This window comes from Antechinus flavipes, chromosome 3 (assembly GCF_016432865.1).
Source record: "Antechinus flavipes isolate AdamAnt ecotype Samford, QLD, Australia chromosome 3, AdamAnt_v2, whole genome shotgun sequence".
Lineage (NCBI taxonomy): Eukaryota > Metazoa > Chordata > Mammalia > Dasyuromorphia > Dasyuridae > Antechinus > Antechinus flavipes.
Window position 1 is genome coordinate 583,404,730 of NC_067400.1, and position 18,258 is coordinate 583,422,987.

Sequence of the window (18,258 nt, forward strand, 5' to 3'; positions counted from 1 at the left end):
GCAGATTTCTCCTCTGAATCCAGCCCAGGGATTGTTGTGAGGTTCCAAGGAGAAAAGAGGGTTAAGGTGTTCGGCTTTAGTCCTCTCTTGGATCCCAGGCTGCTTGGTGCGGGGCTCTGCTTCCCAATCCCCCAAATCCTTCCACTGCACTTTGGTGTGTTGGGACCAGTTTCCCCCCTTCTCCCCTCCCCCACAGTAGCCCCATAGGCAGCCCTACGAGCTTTTTTTTTTTTTTTTTTTTTTTTTTAAGGGTTAAACTCAAGAATTTAGCCATTTCCAGAAAGTAAAGAGAGCGTTGAACAGGGGAGTCCTGTAACTGTTCCACTTTTTCATTCACGCAGTGAATGACCTTGGGTGGACCAAAGGATCACGGGACCTCATCATTACTCCCGGGCAGCCCTGTCCTTTCACAAGACAAAACCGAGGCCCTGAAGGGAGGGGATGAAGGGGCCAGACGAGGTTGGGTTTCTCTCTACACCTGGCAGACCCTTTTCTCACTGCCCTACGTTTTCTCATAGTTGGGCCTAAAAGTCAGACGTCAACCACCCTTCCCCCCAAATACAGTGCCCTTTTTTATTCCTCCCCCTGCGCCGAAGATCTCAGTCTTTTCTTCAATAAAATGGGGAGAATTTTCAGAATTGGGGGGAGGGCGTTGGAGGGATCCTCAAATGTGAGGCGGGGAGGAAGATTAATGACGGTGCTGCAGGTGGGAGTCCGCAGGGTTTGGAGGCTGGGGGCTGGCTCTGAGGGATGGAGGGTTAGGGGCACTGTGTACTCGCGGCCGGGGGAAATGTAGTGCGAGGTTGGGTGGGGGGAAGAGAGAGAAGATGCTCAGAGCTCTGGCTCCGCAGTGAGGGGAGGGGGGGCGGCGCAAAGAGAGGAGCGCTCGGTGCCCACGTGACAGTCCTCCCTCCCCCCCCCCCCCACCCCAACTGCAGCGGCGGTGGCAGCGGCGGCGGCGGCGGGAGCAGCAGCCGGAGTCGAGCTGCGTCCGAGCGGGGCTGCTGCGGCCAGCACCGGCGCCGAGCGAGCCCCGGGAGCCCCGCGCCCTCTCCCAGGCCCTGAGGGTGAGTTGGCACCCCCCGGTCGGGCCCAGGCCCGGGGCTGGCGCGGAGAGGGAGGGAAGGATGCGTGGCGCGATCTCCGCGCCCCCAGCCCCAGCGGGCACCTGCCCGCCTCTCCCCTCCCCCTCGCCGGCCCAGACCCCCAGACGCCTGTCTGAGGCTGGGGAGGGCCGCGAACAGGTGACCCCCGGCGGCGACAGCCAAGGCAGGTGCCCGCGGGCCGAGGGCCAGGCTCCTGAAGGGCACGGGGAGGCTGCCGCGGAGGCAGGCGCGCTGGGTACCCCCTGCCAGGGGCTGGGCTCCGGTCCCCGGGGGGAGGGCTAGGGTCACTCTCCCTTCGCTCCCACCCCACCCCCACTCCCCGTGACTCAGGGCGGGAGCTTTTGAGGAAGGGGCTCTGCTGCTCAGTTCCCCCCGCCTCAGGCTGCCCCTTCGGGCACCTGCGGGCAGGGATCTGCTCACAGCCTTCTCCTGCTTCTGTCCCCAGGGGGGACCAGCGGGACTCTAAGGACTCGCTGGGAATTTACAACGGGCTTTGTGTCAGGCACAGGATACCCGTGCCCCCTTCGAGGCACCTAGGGGCTAGCATCCCCTGGCTCCTCCCCAGCTGCGCTCCAGATCCCCTGGGCTCAGGTGGCCTGCTGGCGGGCGGGGAGTGTCTGAGGGGATCCGTCCGGGGCTTGCCTGTTGGCATCATGCTGCACCATCCAGTCTGGGTGACCCCAGAGTCCTTGTTACAAGTCATCCAATGGGGCCTTCCCCAGCAGGAGGAGAGAGTGCCCGGACATCGCCCTTGGAGACTGTCCCGGAGCGCGATCCCCTGCCTTCTGAAGCGGCTGGACCGGGCAATACAGAGCTGCTTTGGGGTGGGCTCTTAGGGACACTGATGGGCCCCTCGAGGCCAAAAGAGCTCTGAGACAGAACTGAGGGATGCTTGGGAGCACATTGGCATTGGAGGGTGGGGGCTGCTCCCCTTCCAAGAAATACCATAATGTTTATGGATAACAAAGATCTGGGTTCAAGTTCCTGTTTAGTTAATATATTTAACCTTTGAGCCCAGTTGTTTTTCACCTGAATTTATTGGATTAGGTGACTTCTCAGTTTCTTCCAGCTCTCAAAATGATTTTTCTTTGCCTTCTTCCATGCGATATAGAAAGTCCCTATCCCCTCCCCAGGGCAGCCCTCTCCCCCAAACCCACCATCTTCCCAGGGCCTTTAGGAACTTTGAGAGGAATAATGTCTCAGATGCTTGGACAGGTGGTTCCCTAGAAAGCTTCAGGACACTAGAAGGAGAATGCTTTCATGGTTAGGAAATGTCTGTCAGGAGATATCTGGCTCACCAAATTCAGGAGGTGATGATGGGCTACAAGAAGGGGGTCTGGGCTGAGAAATCAGCTTTCTGGAAGAGAAGAGTAGGCAAGAACAGATCAGACCCCAGAGCTTCCAATTAGAGGAGATACTATCGGATCTCAAGGCTAATGTAAAATTGAGGGGGTTGGACTAGGTGACCTCTAAGGTCATAGAATTTGAAGCTAGAAGAGACTTAGGAAATTGTATTGTCCAATTCCCTCATTTTACTAAGAGGGGTAGTGACTTGCCAATAAATGAAAGAGTTCAAATTCAAATCTAGTTCCTCAGACCACAAATGCAATGTCCTTTCCATTCCATCAAACTATTATCTTATGTATATTAATACCTCATACTTTTGCTAATATTGTAAATTTATAAATTACTTTCTTCACTACCATCCTGTGAATTAGGTGGCTCAAGCAGTATCATTTTCATTTCACAGATGAGGAAACTGAGGCCCCAAGAGATTATATGACTTTGGTCCATCTAAGTGAGGACCTGGATACTTGAACTGGGCTATCTCCAGGTTGCTTCTGCTATATCAAGTATCCTTGGAGAGGCCTTTGACCTGGAAAGAAGTAAAATATGGATGGGGTCAGGTATACTAGGAATCTCTCCACTCTCCTCATCGCCTATCTCCAACCACATCTCCTTTCCTTGCCCTCAATTCACCAGAGATAGGGAGTTTTACTCACCTCATATGAAAGCCTAGGAGCACCCTTAAAATGAGGGGAATCAATACCCTCCAAATGGGTCACTCAGTTCCCGTCCCCTAGTCCAGGCAAGCTTGATGACTTTATAGTAATACTGGTCACCAGCTTTCTTCCTCTCTCAACTCTGTGCCAGGTTTGTTAGTTAGAACTGGGGAGGGAAAGGGGTGACAGAGCAATTTAGCTGAAGCCAGAAAGAAACAGGATTTAAGGCTGGGGCTCTGCCACCTCAGTGGGCACTTGAAGATTAGACCTCAAAGAAGAGGTCCTAGTTACTGTCTTGATGGCTTATTTATTGCTTTCCTCCCAATCCATCTTCTCCTCCCTCCTCCCTTTGAAGGGTTCTATACTCTGGAGGCTCTTTCCCTTTTCCTGAATTCAGATCCTCCCCCCTCCCCGCCCAGGTCTTCATCTCTGTAGTCCTCATAATCCAACTGAGGCAGCCTCAAGAAGTCAGGGAGGGGAAGAGCACAATCAGCTTATTTCCTTCCCAGCTCTGTTGTTGTGACACTGGTCAGGCTATTTAATGTGAGCTCCGTTTCCTCATCTGAAAAAGGGGATAATAATACCTGCCTACCTATCTCCACAGAGTCATTGTGAGGAAAGAGCTTTGTAAACAGTCGACATTAAGACACTGTAGAAATGGGAACTGTCATTATTCATTTAGAATTATTCTTACAGTCTTTTTCTTTTCTTTTCTTTCCTTTTTTATTAAAGCTATTTATTTACAAAACATATGCATGGGTAATTTTTCAACACTGACCTTTGCAAAACCTTCTGTTCCAAATTTTCCTTCCCCGAGATGGCAGGTAATCCAATACATGTTAAATATGTTAAAATATATTACAGTCTTTTTCTTAAGCTTTTTTGGGCTCCTGTTCTCTGCTCTCATAGAAGCAAGCTCTGCCCTTGTGGGGGCCCAGAACAGTGCTACAATTTACATCGTCTCTGCTCCGTCCTCTGTCTGGTCTCCCCTGTCCTTCACTATTGCGGCATTATATGTATTGCGGGCAGGGACTATCTCATATTTTGCTTAATATAAAGTGTTTAATAATAGTCTGTTAAATTGAATTAAGCTTAATTGCCAGTCCCTTTGGGCAGCCCTTGAAATGGACTTGCAGACATTGGGGTGGAGAGTTCTGGTCCCCATGACAGCACTGCCCTCTCTGGTCTGTCCTTCTTCCTTTATTCTTTGGAGATGATGAGAACGGAGAGTAGGACCTGAGGAGTCTCAAGGTGGGATAGCCTTGCAGTCGGGCTGTAGTAGCCCATCCGCTCCGCTGTCAGACAGACACACATGCACGCTCCCACACGTGCACATGCATGCGTTCCCAGATGCAAGAGCAGATCTGTCGACAGAGGCAGCTGCAGACCGGCACCTGCATGCAGAAGAAGCCTTTGTGTGCACAGGCCCGTTGATACTGAGATACAAATACACCTTCGTGCATACGCATTTGTGTGTCTGGATATGGCAGACAGGATCACTCACACACACACGGATGTGAATGTGTCTGTCCTCACAGAGATGGAACACAAATAGGTCCTAGTGCCGTGGCGTGTATTTACCCAGAACTAGATTTGCAATCAATCCCTGCTGATTGACTGATCGGTCGATTTACACATTCAGTTTCGTTCCATTCAGCAGGCACCTTTAAGCAGCTGTGATAGGTCAGATTCTGTGCTTGGGACTGGGGAGTGCACACATGCTTGTCCATCCCTGCTCTGCTCATCGTAAAGCCAGACAGAGAGATGCACGCAGACCAGGGGCACTCACACAGACACATCTGCTGACTCAGACACACCCAGGGGTCAGCCTCCCCTCGCCCCTGCTCTAGAAGGCCCCATGGTTCTCGAAGCACCCTCTTCCTCTGCTTCTGGCTGGCCTGTCACTAGCTATTTTCCTCTAGGTGGAATTCCCTCTTCTCCTTCAGATTACTTCCTTCCTGCTGCATCAGCCTGGAAATAGGGGCTGTGCCCCAGGGCCAGAACAACAATTATTTCTCCCTCCCCCTCTCTCTTCTAGGCATGGGAGGCAGGGTGGCCAGCTGGAAAGAACTTGGCATTTGGAGCCAGATGACCCAGTTTTGAATTCTGGCTGTGTTTCTCACCAGCTATGAAAAGTCACTTCACCTGTTGGGTCTGTTTTTTCATCTGTAAAATGGGAAGTAGGAGGTTGGACTAGATCCTTCCAACTCTGAACTATGTATAATTCAAATTTACTGTCTGACTTGGGACCCAGAGCTGTTTTTTCTGAGGCTGTCTAATGATGATATTGATGATGATTATACACATTTCTGTAACATCTTAAGGTTCAAAGTATTTTCCTCACAACAGTTACAAACAGTAAGTTTCATTGTGATCTTTTTGTAGAGAAGGAAAGAGAGGTTCAGAGAGGTTAGGCAATTTGCCTAATATCCTACAGCCCAGAAAGTGTCAAGAGCCAGGTCTCAAATTCACGATGAGTAACTTCTCCAGCCTGCCTCTTCCAGGAGAGAAGTGAAGAGTTTTGAGTCTGAAAAGGAAGAATATCCTGTCTGTTCAGTAGAAGCTGTATAGGTGATTCAGTGGGCCTAGAGTCAGAAAGAGGTTCAGATGTAACCATAGATATTTACTAGCTTTGTGATCCTGGACAAGTTACTTTACCCTGTTTGCCTTAATGCACTGGAAAAGGAAATGGCTAATCTTTGCCCAGAAATCCCCATGGACAGTATGGTCCATGGATTCACAAAGAGATACACACAGCTGAACAACAACAAGCATAAGGAGGCTCAGGTCTAGTCAAGGTTAGAAGTAAAGTGGTTAGTAAGCTTTGTTCTGGTTATCTTTTTGCTATTGAGAAAACTGACTCCATCCCTGCTTCCAGATGGGAGATTACTGGTTCTTTGCCCTCCCTCTTCAGGCCTTCCCTGACCAGACACAGGGAGCAGCCACCTGTGCCAAAGAGAAGGGGCCATCATGAACCCTGGATTCTATCTCTATCCGCTTCCCTAAGAATCCCAAACAGGAAGGGGGTTTCCAGCTCAGGGCAAGGGGCTGCAAGATTTTGTGTTTACATCGCTTTGAGTATTTTTATCCCCAAGTATGCACTATTTTTAGGGCAGTGACTCAAGCAGAGAGAAGGAAAAACAGAGAGAAGCAAGGAGTCCTGGGTGGGGAGTTAGAGATTTACAGGATTTACAGCTGGAGAGGATCTTTGAGAGAATATTGTTCTTCCAGACAAGCTGTGTGACCCTGAATAAGTCAATTCACCCTATTTGCCTCAATTTATTCATCTGTAAAATGAACTGGAGAAGGAAATGGTAAATTACTACATTATCTTTGCAAAGTAAACTCAAATGGGATCACAAAGAGTTGGATATGACTGAAATGATTGAGCAATTAAATCTTTTCCAGTTATATGTAAATTTTTAACAATCATTTTAAAAAATGTTGTGTTCCAAATTCTTTCTTGTCCTTTCACTCTTTCCCACTCCTTGAGAAAGTAAGCAATTTGCTATTGATTATATATGTGAAATCATGCAAAACATATTTTTCTATTAGCCATAATATTCTCTTCTAACTATAGCTCTAACATTTATGTTCTAATGTCCTCAATAGCACTAATATTCACTGCTGGCTCTGTCATGGTATGCCAAGATCCCATCTTGCTCTGAAATCTTCTTCTAAGAGCTTTTCTAGTTGCCTAGAGTGGAGGGAGCATCCTGGAGAGATCCTAGATTTTGGATCTGAAAACTCCACGATCTTAGTGAGTCTTGAGAAGGATTATCTTCTATTGAAAGATGGCCAGATGTTAGAATTTCATGAAAGGAGAGATTGATAGGGAAGAAGAGGATAGGGAAGGACATTGTTACAGTTAATCAGGGACTACAACAGGCCACGTCAGACTAAAGAACATCTCATTACACTCCACTTTAGTGTTTATAGTCCAGTCACACACACATACATACACAAAGACATTTAAAAATCATGTATGATGTATCTGGGCCACTGAGAAAATTTATATAAGGAGAGAGGACTGGAAAGGATCCATGAGAAGATAGTAGAGAATGAGAATAGGAAGGATTTCTGTTTCTTCTCTGCCCTCTGGTCAGCTGAGCTAAATCCAGCCCAGTGGCTGTCCTGAGGTACAGGGACCAAGGTCTCAAATGTCATTCAGGATAATTATATGAGATGATTGAATCTCTAATGTCCTTTCCCGATCTAACATTCTATGTTCTTAGATTCCTTATAGCACTTAAATTCTCTGTTTCTTTCTGTCTCAGTCTCTCTGTGTTTAACCCGCATAGGTGCTTTTTGATGGTGGGGAGGAGAAGATTGTTCCTGTTTGTTAGGGAATAGGGACAGGTGCTTTGAGTAGGGGTTTGCATTGTGTTTGGGGTGCAGGTGTTTCATTGTTTATCTCTTATTACTTTGAAGTATTTGATGGGTAAGGATCTCTAAAAGATTGTCGGGTGTAATGAAGATGGTTTGACCTTGGTTGCTGTTCAGAACAGATGTGAACTTCTCCAATTGGAAGGGAATCTTAATTATAGTGATATGTGAAACAGACACTTGCAAAGATGAAATCCAAGTGCATTGCCATGGTGCTATGTTGGGATGGAGATATTTGGATTTGTGGATTCAAATGCTGGAGCAGAATTTCCTCCTCTAGCGTGTGCTATCCAAGGTCCTGAAACTTGGGCTGTCCACTACTATGTAGTTCTCATACTGGCCAGAAGAGGGCTGCCCCATACCATTGTCCAGTATTTGGCACAGGTGGGAAAGGGAAAAGGGGGTGGGGGGAAATCCCAAAAACTGGGATCAGATTTTGGTATGTAAAGAGTAATGTCCCAGAAATAACCATTCAGGGGGTAGGAAGTGGGGAACAAATCCACCAAGAATGGGGGATATTTAATGATTCATAAAGTCCTTGAGTTTTGGAGAACCCTTAGGGATATGGACTATCAGACCTGTAAACAGCTTTGGAACATAAAATATTAGAGGTAGGAATGATCTCAAAACATAGAATGTGAGCATTAGGAGATATCTAGGTCAACTCCTTCACTTTACAGAGGAGGAAAATGTAGTACCACTTGAGACTTTGACCCCTGGGGAACCAGACCAACTCTGCTCCTAGGTATCCTAGCTTAGCTCAGCTGTCCCTAGAGAGTGGGCAGGGATGGGTATGGCACAGATGGGGCTCAGGCTTTTCTGAAATTCTGCACTCCAGCTCTGTGTCCTTGTCTATACTTGTGATTTGCAGCAGGGCCAGCCATTGCTTGATGGCATGTTTCCAGCCCCAGTGCTATGTGGGAAACATCTTTGATTCTCCCCTTTGCCCTTCCTGTGGCTGCAGCAATTGTAACCCACAAACCACCCTCACCAGCCCCAGAGGAGCCTATGTTGTTCTCTCTTTCCTTTGTTCCCTCCTGCTGGTTGACTGGGTTTTGTGTGCGTGCGTGTGTTTGTGTTTAGTGTGCGTGGGTTTGATGTGTGTATGTACTTCTATGTGTACATGGCGGGGGTGCATAAAGACCCAGAGTTGTTTTGCTACTTAGGTAATCTCAGGGGTCCTGTTTCTTTAGGAAGAAGTGGGAAGTGCTTGGGGAGAAGGGAGAAGGACAGAAGGTGCTCATTTTCAATCATTTTGGCCCCCGAAGATGGATGCTTTTCTGTTGCCAGGGATACCTGACAAGGCTTGATTGATTGCTTTGTTTTTTCAGGGTGCTGGCAGGCCTCTGATGGATCCCAGGAGTGACAGGATATGGGGAACAGAGCAGAAGGGTCAGGGAGAATGATCATTGCTGTGCTGCTTGTATAAGGGAGGGTCACTGCTGGGGCAGGCAGAGGGAAAGAGCCTTGAAGGGAAGGAAGAAGATGCATCACTAATAGAAGGGCTGTCCAACCTCTTCCCACTGGCTGTTTGAAGGGATCTCTAAGATGGACCCTGTTCTCCAGTTGCATGGTCTTCATAGGATATAAAATTGAACAAGACCTTGGAAATCATCTACCTCCCATTTTTATTATTATATTTTACAGATAAGGAAAGTGAAATCAAGATAAAAGAAAATGCTTGGCCAGATAACACAAGTAGTAAGTAGTCAAGCAGGGGCTTGAATTCAGATCCTCTAGCTCAAATCCCAGACTCTTTCCATTCAGTTACGGTCCCGGCAGGAGCAGCTATCAGGGTAAGCAGGGAGGGGGGATGCAGAAACATCTGTTGTCATTATCACTAATAATAATGATAAAGCTAACACGTGTTTCTTCAGCACCAGCTGCATGTAAAACTCAGTGCTAAATGCTAGGGATGCAAAGGGGAAGATCTTGTTTAAAAGGAACTGAATGTCCTCTTGGGAATAACGGGATGGACATACGGAGTGCTAAGCAGCATGGAGTGGTATGGGGGCCAAGGAGCGAGACAGACAAGGTGCCTTAAGACACCGGGAGACAAGAGAGCTCAGGAAGGGGCTGATAATGCCCGAGTTAGGGCTTGGGAAAAGGATTTCAAGAGATGGGAAGGTATTGCAAGGATATGGGACAGCCTGCAGGCAGAAGGCAGGACAGAATCTCCAAACAACTCCTAATCCATTTTGGTTGGAGAAGGAACATTAAGGGGGCAGCTGGGTGGGCCCTGAAGTCAGGTGGACCTGAGTTCAAATCTGGTCTCAGACACTTATACTTCCTGGCTGTGTGACCCTGGGAAAGTCACTTAACCCCAATTGCCTCAAGGTGGGAAAAAAGAGAGAAGAAACATTAAGGGGAATAATGAGAGATATGAGTGGAAAGGAATGAAGCAGATAGCAGAATAAGCTATGGATTTTTATTAGTAATAAGAAATTGATCTTTGATTTAAAATAATACCACATATTTGTCTCCACAAAAGATTTAAGTTCTTTTCAGGACATTTTTGCATACACTCTCTCTAATTTCAGTTGCACAACAGCCCTGTGATGTAGGTAAGATAGAGGCTGTCAGCCTCACTTGATAAAAGAAAGAGGAATTCGTTTTCCCAAGGTCACACAGTGAGTGAGTGGAGGTACAGGAATGAGGACCCAGACCTGCCGATTCCCAGGCCGGGCCTTTTTTTACTCTTATTCAACTCGGGGGCAGTGGCCCGGCATCACAGGGTTGGTGTTGTCCTTCAGGAGGGTCCCCGATGCTGTCCAAGGGGAGCCTTCGCCTGGTTCCTGGGGATGGGTGTTGCCTTGGATTTGGGTATGTGGGTGGACCAGCCCCCCCTCCCCTGCCTGAGCTCAGAGCTATTATTCCTTCACAAGTGTCTGTCAGTGCTGTCTCAGGAACATTCAATGCAGGCAGGCAGCCTGGCTCAGCCTTGACATTTCTCTGCAAGTAGGCTGGGGAGGTGGGGAGTGGGACCGGGCTCCTGGGAGAGGTGGGTGGGAGCACTCAGAGTTCATCTCAAGAGTGAATCTTTAAAGTGGAAACCTCAAGTTTGGGGCCCTTTAGGGTGCTCCTTTCAGGTCTTCCTCTCTCTTCCCAAATACCCATGGAGAGGTACCCATGGAAGGCTAGAAGCCACTAGACTAGAGCCAATAGAGACCTTGAAGGACATCTTGCCCAGCTTCCTATCTTCCAGGGGAGAAAAGGAAGGCCCCGTCCAGGGCTCTTTCCCATCCTGCCTTAGTCGGCTTGGCCCTCCCAGACTTGCTTAACACCCAGTTCTGATCTTGCAGCATTTTGGCAGCGTAAGGAAGTCTTGTATATATAAAGCACACCTGACTGGAGTTCTGACTGCTCCTTGCTTGCTGTATTTACACACCTTCCCTTCCACCTTCCCCCAGGGGCCAGAGTTTCCTTATTTATAAAGTCCTCCTCCAGCTGGCTAGGAGGAGGACCTCTAATGCTCCTTCTAACTCTTAATGTTCCCTGCTTTGTGGGTTTTTTCCTAACTTGGACATTTTATATTGTGTCCTTCTGAACTCTGACATCCTGGGTTCTAAGGGCCCTCCCAGCTCTGACCTCCTGGGTTCTAAGGGCCCTCCCAGCTCTGACATCCAGGGTTCTAAGGGCCCTCCCAACTCTGATCTCCAGGGTTCTAAGGGCCCTCCCAGCTCTGAACTCCTGGGTTCTAAGGGCCCTCCCAGCTCTGACATCCCAGGTTCTAAGGTCCCTCCCAGCTCTGACCTCCTGTATTCTAAGGGCCCTCCCAGCTCTGACCTCCTGCGTTCTAAGGGCCCTCCCAGCTCTGACATCCCAGGTTCTAAGGGCCCTCCCAGCTCTGACATCCCAGGTTCTAAGGTCCCTCCCAGCTCTGACCTCCTGTATTCTAAGGGCCCTCTCAGCTCTGATCTCCAGGGTTCTAAGGGCCCTCCCAGCTCTGACATCCTGTGTTCTAAGGGCCCTCCCAGCTCTGACATCCCAGGTTCTAAGGGCCCTCCCAGCTCTGACATCCCAGGTTCTAAGGTCCCTCCCAGCTCTGACCTCCTGTATTCTAAGGGCCCTCTCAGCTCTGATCTCCAGGGTTCTAAGGGCCCTCCCAGCTCTGACATCCTGTGTTCTAAGGGCCCTCCCAGCTCTGACCTCCTGCGTTCTAAGGGCCCTCCCAGCTCTGACATCCCAGGTTCTAAGGGCCCTCCCAGCTCTGACATCCTGGGTTCTAAGAGCCCTCCCAGCTCTGACATCCCGGGTTCTAAGGGCCCTCCCAGCTCTGACATCCTGCGTTCTAAGGGCCCTTCCAGCTCTGACCTCCTGCGTTCTAAGGGCCCTCCAGCTCTGACCTCCTGTATTCTAAGGGCCCTCCCAGCTCTGACATCCGGGTTCTAAGAGCCCTCCCAGCTCTGACATCCCGGGTTCTAAGGGCCCTCCCAGCTCTGACATCCTGGGTTCTAAGGGCCCTCCCAGCTCTGACATCCCAGGTTCTAAGGGCCCTCCCAGCTCTGACATCCCAGGTTCTAAGGGCCCTCCCAGCTCTGACCTCCTGGGTTCTAAGGGCCCTCCCAGCTCTGACATCCCGGGTTCTAAGGGCGCCTCCAGTCCTCACATTCTCTCTTCTGGGATCCTTCCCAGTTCCGACATTTGGTGCCTGTTTCGCCGGTAGCCAGCACCATCTGATGTTTGACCCCAGGACTTGCCAAGTGTCCAGGCCTGCAGCAGGCAGCCCAGGGAAGCCCCTGCCATAGCATGATCCTGCTGCATGAAGCCTTCTGAATGACAGGGAGCAGGAAGTAGCTCTTGCCTCCCTGATCAGCTGGCTTGGCTTTTCAGCCAGCTGGGTAATCCTCCTGAGTAACCTCTCCCTTGCTCATGATGTTTCAAGGGCCCTTCCCTCCCTGACCCTCCCCCTTCCCTGGGCTCCAGCTCCTGAAGCTGGCAGCTGTGCCAGGGGAAGGGATGACCCAGCCTTGACTGTGGTCTATTGTCCTGCCATGGGAACTCCCCTGCCCCCTCCGGGTGTCTTCTCAAGGCTGCAGTGTCACAAGGACCTGTGAGCCATCTTCCCACAATCCTGGGCAAGGGAGGGAGTGCCAGGGAATGGAGGAGGGGCAGGAGGGCCTAAAGGCAGCAGGACACATAGGAGGGAGTCCGCAGCTGGGGATCAGGAGACCTGACTGACACTGTGATCTCGACCTTGCTCAGGGTCCCTCTCTGAACCTCAGTTTCACCATCTAAAAAGTACACAGGATAATCCTGTTTTTATTGCACTTGACCCCACTCCAAAGAGAGCCCCAATCTCAGCCCCCTAGAATTGGGGACAAACCCAGGGATCATCCATTCCCGTTTTGCCAAGGGAAAATCTAAGCTTTCACTAGGCCAAGATCTAATTGGTCAGTCAGGAGGACATCCCTCTGGGGCATATTCTTGCCCTTCTGAAGTTTGGACCCGGAGAAGCGGCAGAAGCAGGGGTAGGGCAGGGAGACTAAGAGGAAGGGACATTCAAGGTGGTGGAAACAGTGCTGGGAGTAAGTCAGCTGGTGTCTTGGCTCTGCTGTGCGATCTTAAGTGAGACACCCAACCTCTCTGCACCTTTCAAATGTAAATTTCTGAAAAAGGCCGTTTTGGTTCCTATATTCTGGACTCTGAGGAGCTTCGTGAGCCCATCCCCATGGGTAGTTCTGCCTCCCGGTGCTGGCGAATAAATGGGGACTGATGAGAAAGATTCTAGAAAGAGGGATTTGGAGAGCGTGATCGTGGAGACCCATCTTTGATGTCATATCATCCAGGCCCCGCCTGAGGCAAGAATCCTATCGTCAGCATCTCCTGTCAGGCCGCATGATACCGAGATAAACAATGGACCTTGCATTCAGGAGGCCATGAATTGGAATCCCACCTCCGATCCCTAACTAGAGGTGTGGCTTTCTGTAAAGCACTTAACGTTCTGAACTTGTTCCTCAAAAGTTAAATAGGGATCCCAATGACCCAGGGTGGACAGGGTGGATGGCTTTATGGGAGGGAGCTGAAGTTAGAAAAATAAAATTTAAATTAGATAATGTATATACAGGACTTTGGACCCTTAGAAGCGCAATTGAAATGCAGGCCATTGTTATTATTGTTACGGTTGGTATCTCAGCCTGTCGGTCTGGCCTCCAATGAGAGGGAGCATTTCCTGTGAGAGTCCTGGGGATGTGGCGGGGAGGTTTGGGGATGGGGCAGGGGCGGATGGGGACCAGTCGTCTCTTTTCTTCATTAATCTAGAGCCGGAAGAAACTCCAGAGGAGATCCTCTGACTCTCTTATTATGTAGATTCTGTGTAACATAATCTATATAATCTATAACATATATTGTCATTATATAAATATTATATAAATATGTAATATAAATATCACTCACCAAACACCTACCATGTGCCAGTTCCTGTGCTGACACAAATATGTTCTCACTTGATCCTCACAACAATTCTGCAAGAGAGGCGCTGTCATTACCCCACTTACAGGTGAGATTTTGAGGTAGAGTGGCAAAGTATCAGTATATAGTCATATGTACAGTCAGTACATGGTTGGGGCTGGTTTTGAACCCAGGATTGGGTTTCCTGACTCCAATGCTCTATCCACTGCAGCGCCACCTAGCTTTCTAGATGGGTCAAGGTCTGGGCAGCACAGTTGTATTTAACTAGGATTATTATTATTATCATCATCATCATTATTATTATTATTATTAAACCCAGGACAGGGTTTCCTGACTCCAGTGCTCTATCCACTGCGGCGCCATCTAGCTTTGTAGGTAGGTCAAGGTCTGGGCCGCAGAGTTGTTTATAACTAGGATTATTATTATTATTATCATTATTATTATTATTATTGTTATTATTAAACCCAGGACAGGGTTTCCTGACTCCAGTGCTCTATCCACTGCGGCGCCCTCTAGCTTTGTAGGTAGGTCAAGGTCTGGGCTGCAGAGTTGTTTATAACTAGGGTTATCATTATTATCATTATTATTATTATTATTATTATTATTATTATTATTATTATTAAACCCAGGACAGGGTTTCCTGACTCCAGTGTTCTATCCACTGCAGCGCCCTCTAGCTTATTAGGTAGGTCAAGTCTGGGCCGCAGAGTTGTTTATAACTAGGATTATTATTATTATTATCATTATTATTATTATTATTGTTATTATTAAACCCAGGACAGGGTTTCCTGACTCCAGTGCTCTATCCATTGCAGCGCCCTCTAGCTTTGTAGGTAGGTCAAGGTCTGGGCTGCAGAGTTGTTTATAACTAGGGTTATCATTATTATCATTATTATTATTATTATTATTATTATTATTATTAAACCCAGGACAGGATCTCCTGACTCCAGTGCTCTATCCACTGCAGCGCCACCTAGCTTTGTAGGTAGGTCAAGTCTGGGCCGCAGAGTTGTTTATAACTAGGATTATTATTATTTCTATTATTATTTTGCCTTGGACAGATGGACAGGACAACGATGGGGGGATGGGGGAGCCGGTCTGCTCCTGGGCTCTGACAGGGGAAGTGGGGAAGGAGGGAAGTGTGAGAGGGAGGGCACAGAGCGGGCCTGCAATCAGTAAGGGCCCACATCCTGCCTCGGAGGCTTTTTACCAGGAGTGGGAGTCTGGGCTAGCCTCGAGGGCCGCTTCGGGGTCTCCTTTCCCCGTCTGTGGAACACTGACAGTCTCCATGGCCCCCGGCAGAGCCACATCGGGGATCCTTCCCCTGGAGTCCCCGGATTTGTGGGTTTGATGAGAGAACTTTGGGCAGTTGGCTCAGAGCCTTTGTAATCCTATGTCTAAAAGTCATGGGTGTCCCCAGGCTTGGCCAGGAAGCCACAGGGTCCCAGTTCTAAACCCGCGCTCCTGGCGAATCTCAGTGTCTTGGAGTTACGGAAGCGTTGGCTAGTGTAGCTACTGTCGTAAATAATTACTCTAGTTACCTGGGGGCTCGGCCCCTGTAAGGGCTGCAAGGCCCCCATAAGTTTCGCCCCCTGGGGCAGAGCCCGATTGCCCTGCCCTGGTGGTGGAGGAGCCTCTGGGGCTCCTTGGACGGGATTTTGGCTGCAGAGACAGAGGCCCCGGGGACGGGAGGGGCTGCTTGGAAGCCTCGTTCTGGGCTGCTCACTGCTTCCTCTCTCTCTCGCCCCGAGCTCTGGGAAACACAGCCCTTTCACTCGCAGCGGGCATCTCCCCAAGCCTGGCTGGCTCCCTCTCTGGAAATTCTCGCAAGGCTGCCCTTCCCCGCCAGTGCCCCTCTCCCTGCCCCCGCCTGGCCTGGAAAGAAAGCCCCAGTGTTGGGTGGGAGGGGGCGAGTCCCCGGGACCCTGAACAAGGCCGCCCATTCTCCCCCCGGCAGCTGGGACATTCCTGGGCTGCACTGTGCGGGGCAGAGCAGCCCGCCCGAGAACAATCCCAGCTTGTGGAGCTCCGGGCTGGGCGGCCTCTGTCCCAGCCACGTCTCCTCCCGCCCCTTCTCCCTGCTGACCCCCCTCTCCCTCCCCGGCTTCCTCCCTGGGCCCTGGAGCCAGGGCTGGGCCTGGGGCAGCCAGCTGCAGCTCAGGAGGGATGGAGACCCCAGCCTCCCACCCCCAGCCGGGGATCCCCGAGGACGACCCCACGGGGCCGCCGCTCCTGCCCTAGGAGAGAGCTCGCTCGTGGGGCTGAGGTGTAAACAGTGGCCCCAGAGGCCCTGGGCCGTTGCCAAGGTGACTGGGCAGCCCGGGAGGCAGCTCGGCCCAGGTTTGGCGGCAACCAGCTGCAGCTCGGAGGAAGCTGGAGCCCCGGGGCCCAGCAGGCGGGGGAGGCGGCCCCCGGAGGAGCGAGCAGCAGGCCCGGTGGGCACAGTGTTCCAGAGGGCACCATGAGCGGCAGGAAGCGGAGTTTCACCTTTGGAGCCTACGGCGGGTAGGTGCGGGGGCCGCCGGGGGTTGGGACCAAGGGGCCGCCTGCTGGGCCCTCCGGGGAAGCTAGAAGGTCACAGAAGCTGGAGGCAGAGAGGGCTTTCTCCCAAGGGAGAGCTGCCCCGGAGCCGGCTTCCTCCCCCGTCCCGGGTTCTGGCCCCGTGGGGAAAAGGGACAGCAGCTTCTCTCCCTCCCCCAAGGGCTCCCCAAGGCAGCCCCAAGGCGAGGGCTGCCGGCTCTCTGAGGCAGAGAGAGGTGGAGCAGACGTTGCCATGACCCAGAGAAAAATAGGGCAGCATCTGGGTGTGGATCCTCTGCTCTGGGCAGACGGTCTGACATCACTCTTGGCAGAGGGGACAGGGAGCCGGCATCCCCACGGAGCCGGTCACTTCCCCAGGCCTGTCTGTCTGGGCCGCCCGAGGCTTATTTGGCCCTGCCAAGGCCAGAGCCGGGAGCACGGGCTGGCCTCCGAAGGGGCCAGAGGGAGGGAGACTGGACACCTGACACGGGTTCCTGTTGGGCATCAGGGCACGGCCCCAGCCTGGGGGCACAGCATCAGGAGGGGGCTCCAAGGGGCATCAGGGCACGGCCCTGGCCCAGACGGGGCACGGCATCGGGAGGGGGCTCTGATGGGGCATTGGGGCACGGCCCTGGCCCAGACGGGGCACGGCATCGGGAGGGGGCTCTGATGGGGCATCGGGGCACAGCCCTGGCCCAGATGGGGCATGGCATCGGGAGGAGACTCTGATGGGGCATCGGGGCACGGCCCTGACCCGGGCAGGGTACAGCATCGGGAGGAGGCTCTGATGGGGCATCGGGGCATAGTCCCAGCCTGGATGGGGCACAGCATCGGAGGGGGCTCTGATGGGGCATCGGGGCATAGCCCCGGGCCAGGCGGGGCACGGCATCGGGAGGGGGCTCTGATGGGGCATCGGGGCACAGTCCTGGCCCGGACGGGGCACGGCATCGGGAGGGGCTCTGATGGGGCATTGGGGCACAGTCCTGGCTCAGACGGGGCATGGCATCGGGAGGGGCTCTGATGGCGCATCGGGGTACAGTCCTGGCCCAGATGGGGCATGGCATCGGGAGGGGGCTCTGATGGGGCATCAGGGCACGGCCCTGGTCCGGGCGGGGTACAGCATTGGGAGGGGGCTCTGATGGGGCATCGGGGCATAGCCCCAGCCCAGACAGGGCACAGCATCGGGGGGGGCTCTGATTGGGCATTGGAGGCCTGGTGGAGGAAGGTGTGGGGTTGGTCCCCATTCTTTATCTGATCTGGTGCCTTTACCTTTGGTCTCTGCCAGCTCTAAGTCCCCCTTCTCTAAAGCCCTCTCCTAGCTGATCCTAGTGGGAAGCTTGGGCTTGGATTCCAATTCTGGCTCTGATATTTACTAGTTGAGCTACCTTAGACAGGGCAGCCCTTCTCTGTACTGAGAACATAGTGACAAAAACAAGATTTCCCCGGTCCCGGGAAGCTTACACTCTAACAGCTGGAAAGAACCTTAGAAATTATCTAGCCCAACCTCCCTCCTTGTGCAAAGGCGACATTTTGCCAACAGTTAAACAACAAATATTGGACAAGCCAATAGCACTTCCCAGTGCCCCAGGTTCCCAGGGCTTAGGAGAACCTTGACAGGAGGGCAGGGAGTCATCCTTCTCTCCTCCCTCTCAGAAATAAAAACAAAACAAATATAGGAGCTAAAAAAAAGAGAAGTAAAAACAATTAAAAAAGAGAGAGAGAGAGAGAGAGAGAGAGAGAGAGAGAGAGAGAGAGAGAGAGAGAGAGAGAGAGAGAGAGGAGAAGCACCTGTGCTTCCTTTATTTGCCCCCCTTCCCTTGGACCCAGTTTTC

At 51.4% G+C, this 18,258-nt stretch overlaps 1 protein-coding gene across 4 annotated transcripts in view; it reads left to right on the top strand.

The window, feature by feature from the left end:
* Positions 1-952: 952 nt before the first annotated feature.
* Positions 953-18,258, top strand: part of RAP1GAP (RAP1 GTPase activating protein) — a 113,165-nt gene continuing 95,859 nt past the window's right edge. For all 4 annotated transcript variants that reach the window (XM_051988308.1, XM_051988309.1, XM_051988310.1 and 1 more), the window contains exon 1: positions 953-1,067. The gene's annotated coding sequence lies outside the window, so the exon portion shown is untranslated. The remainder of the gene's footprint in view (positions 1,068-18,258) is intronic.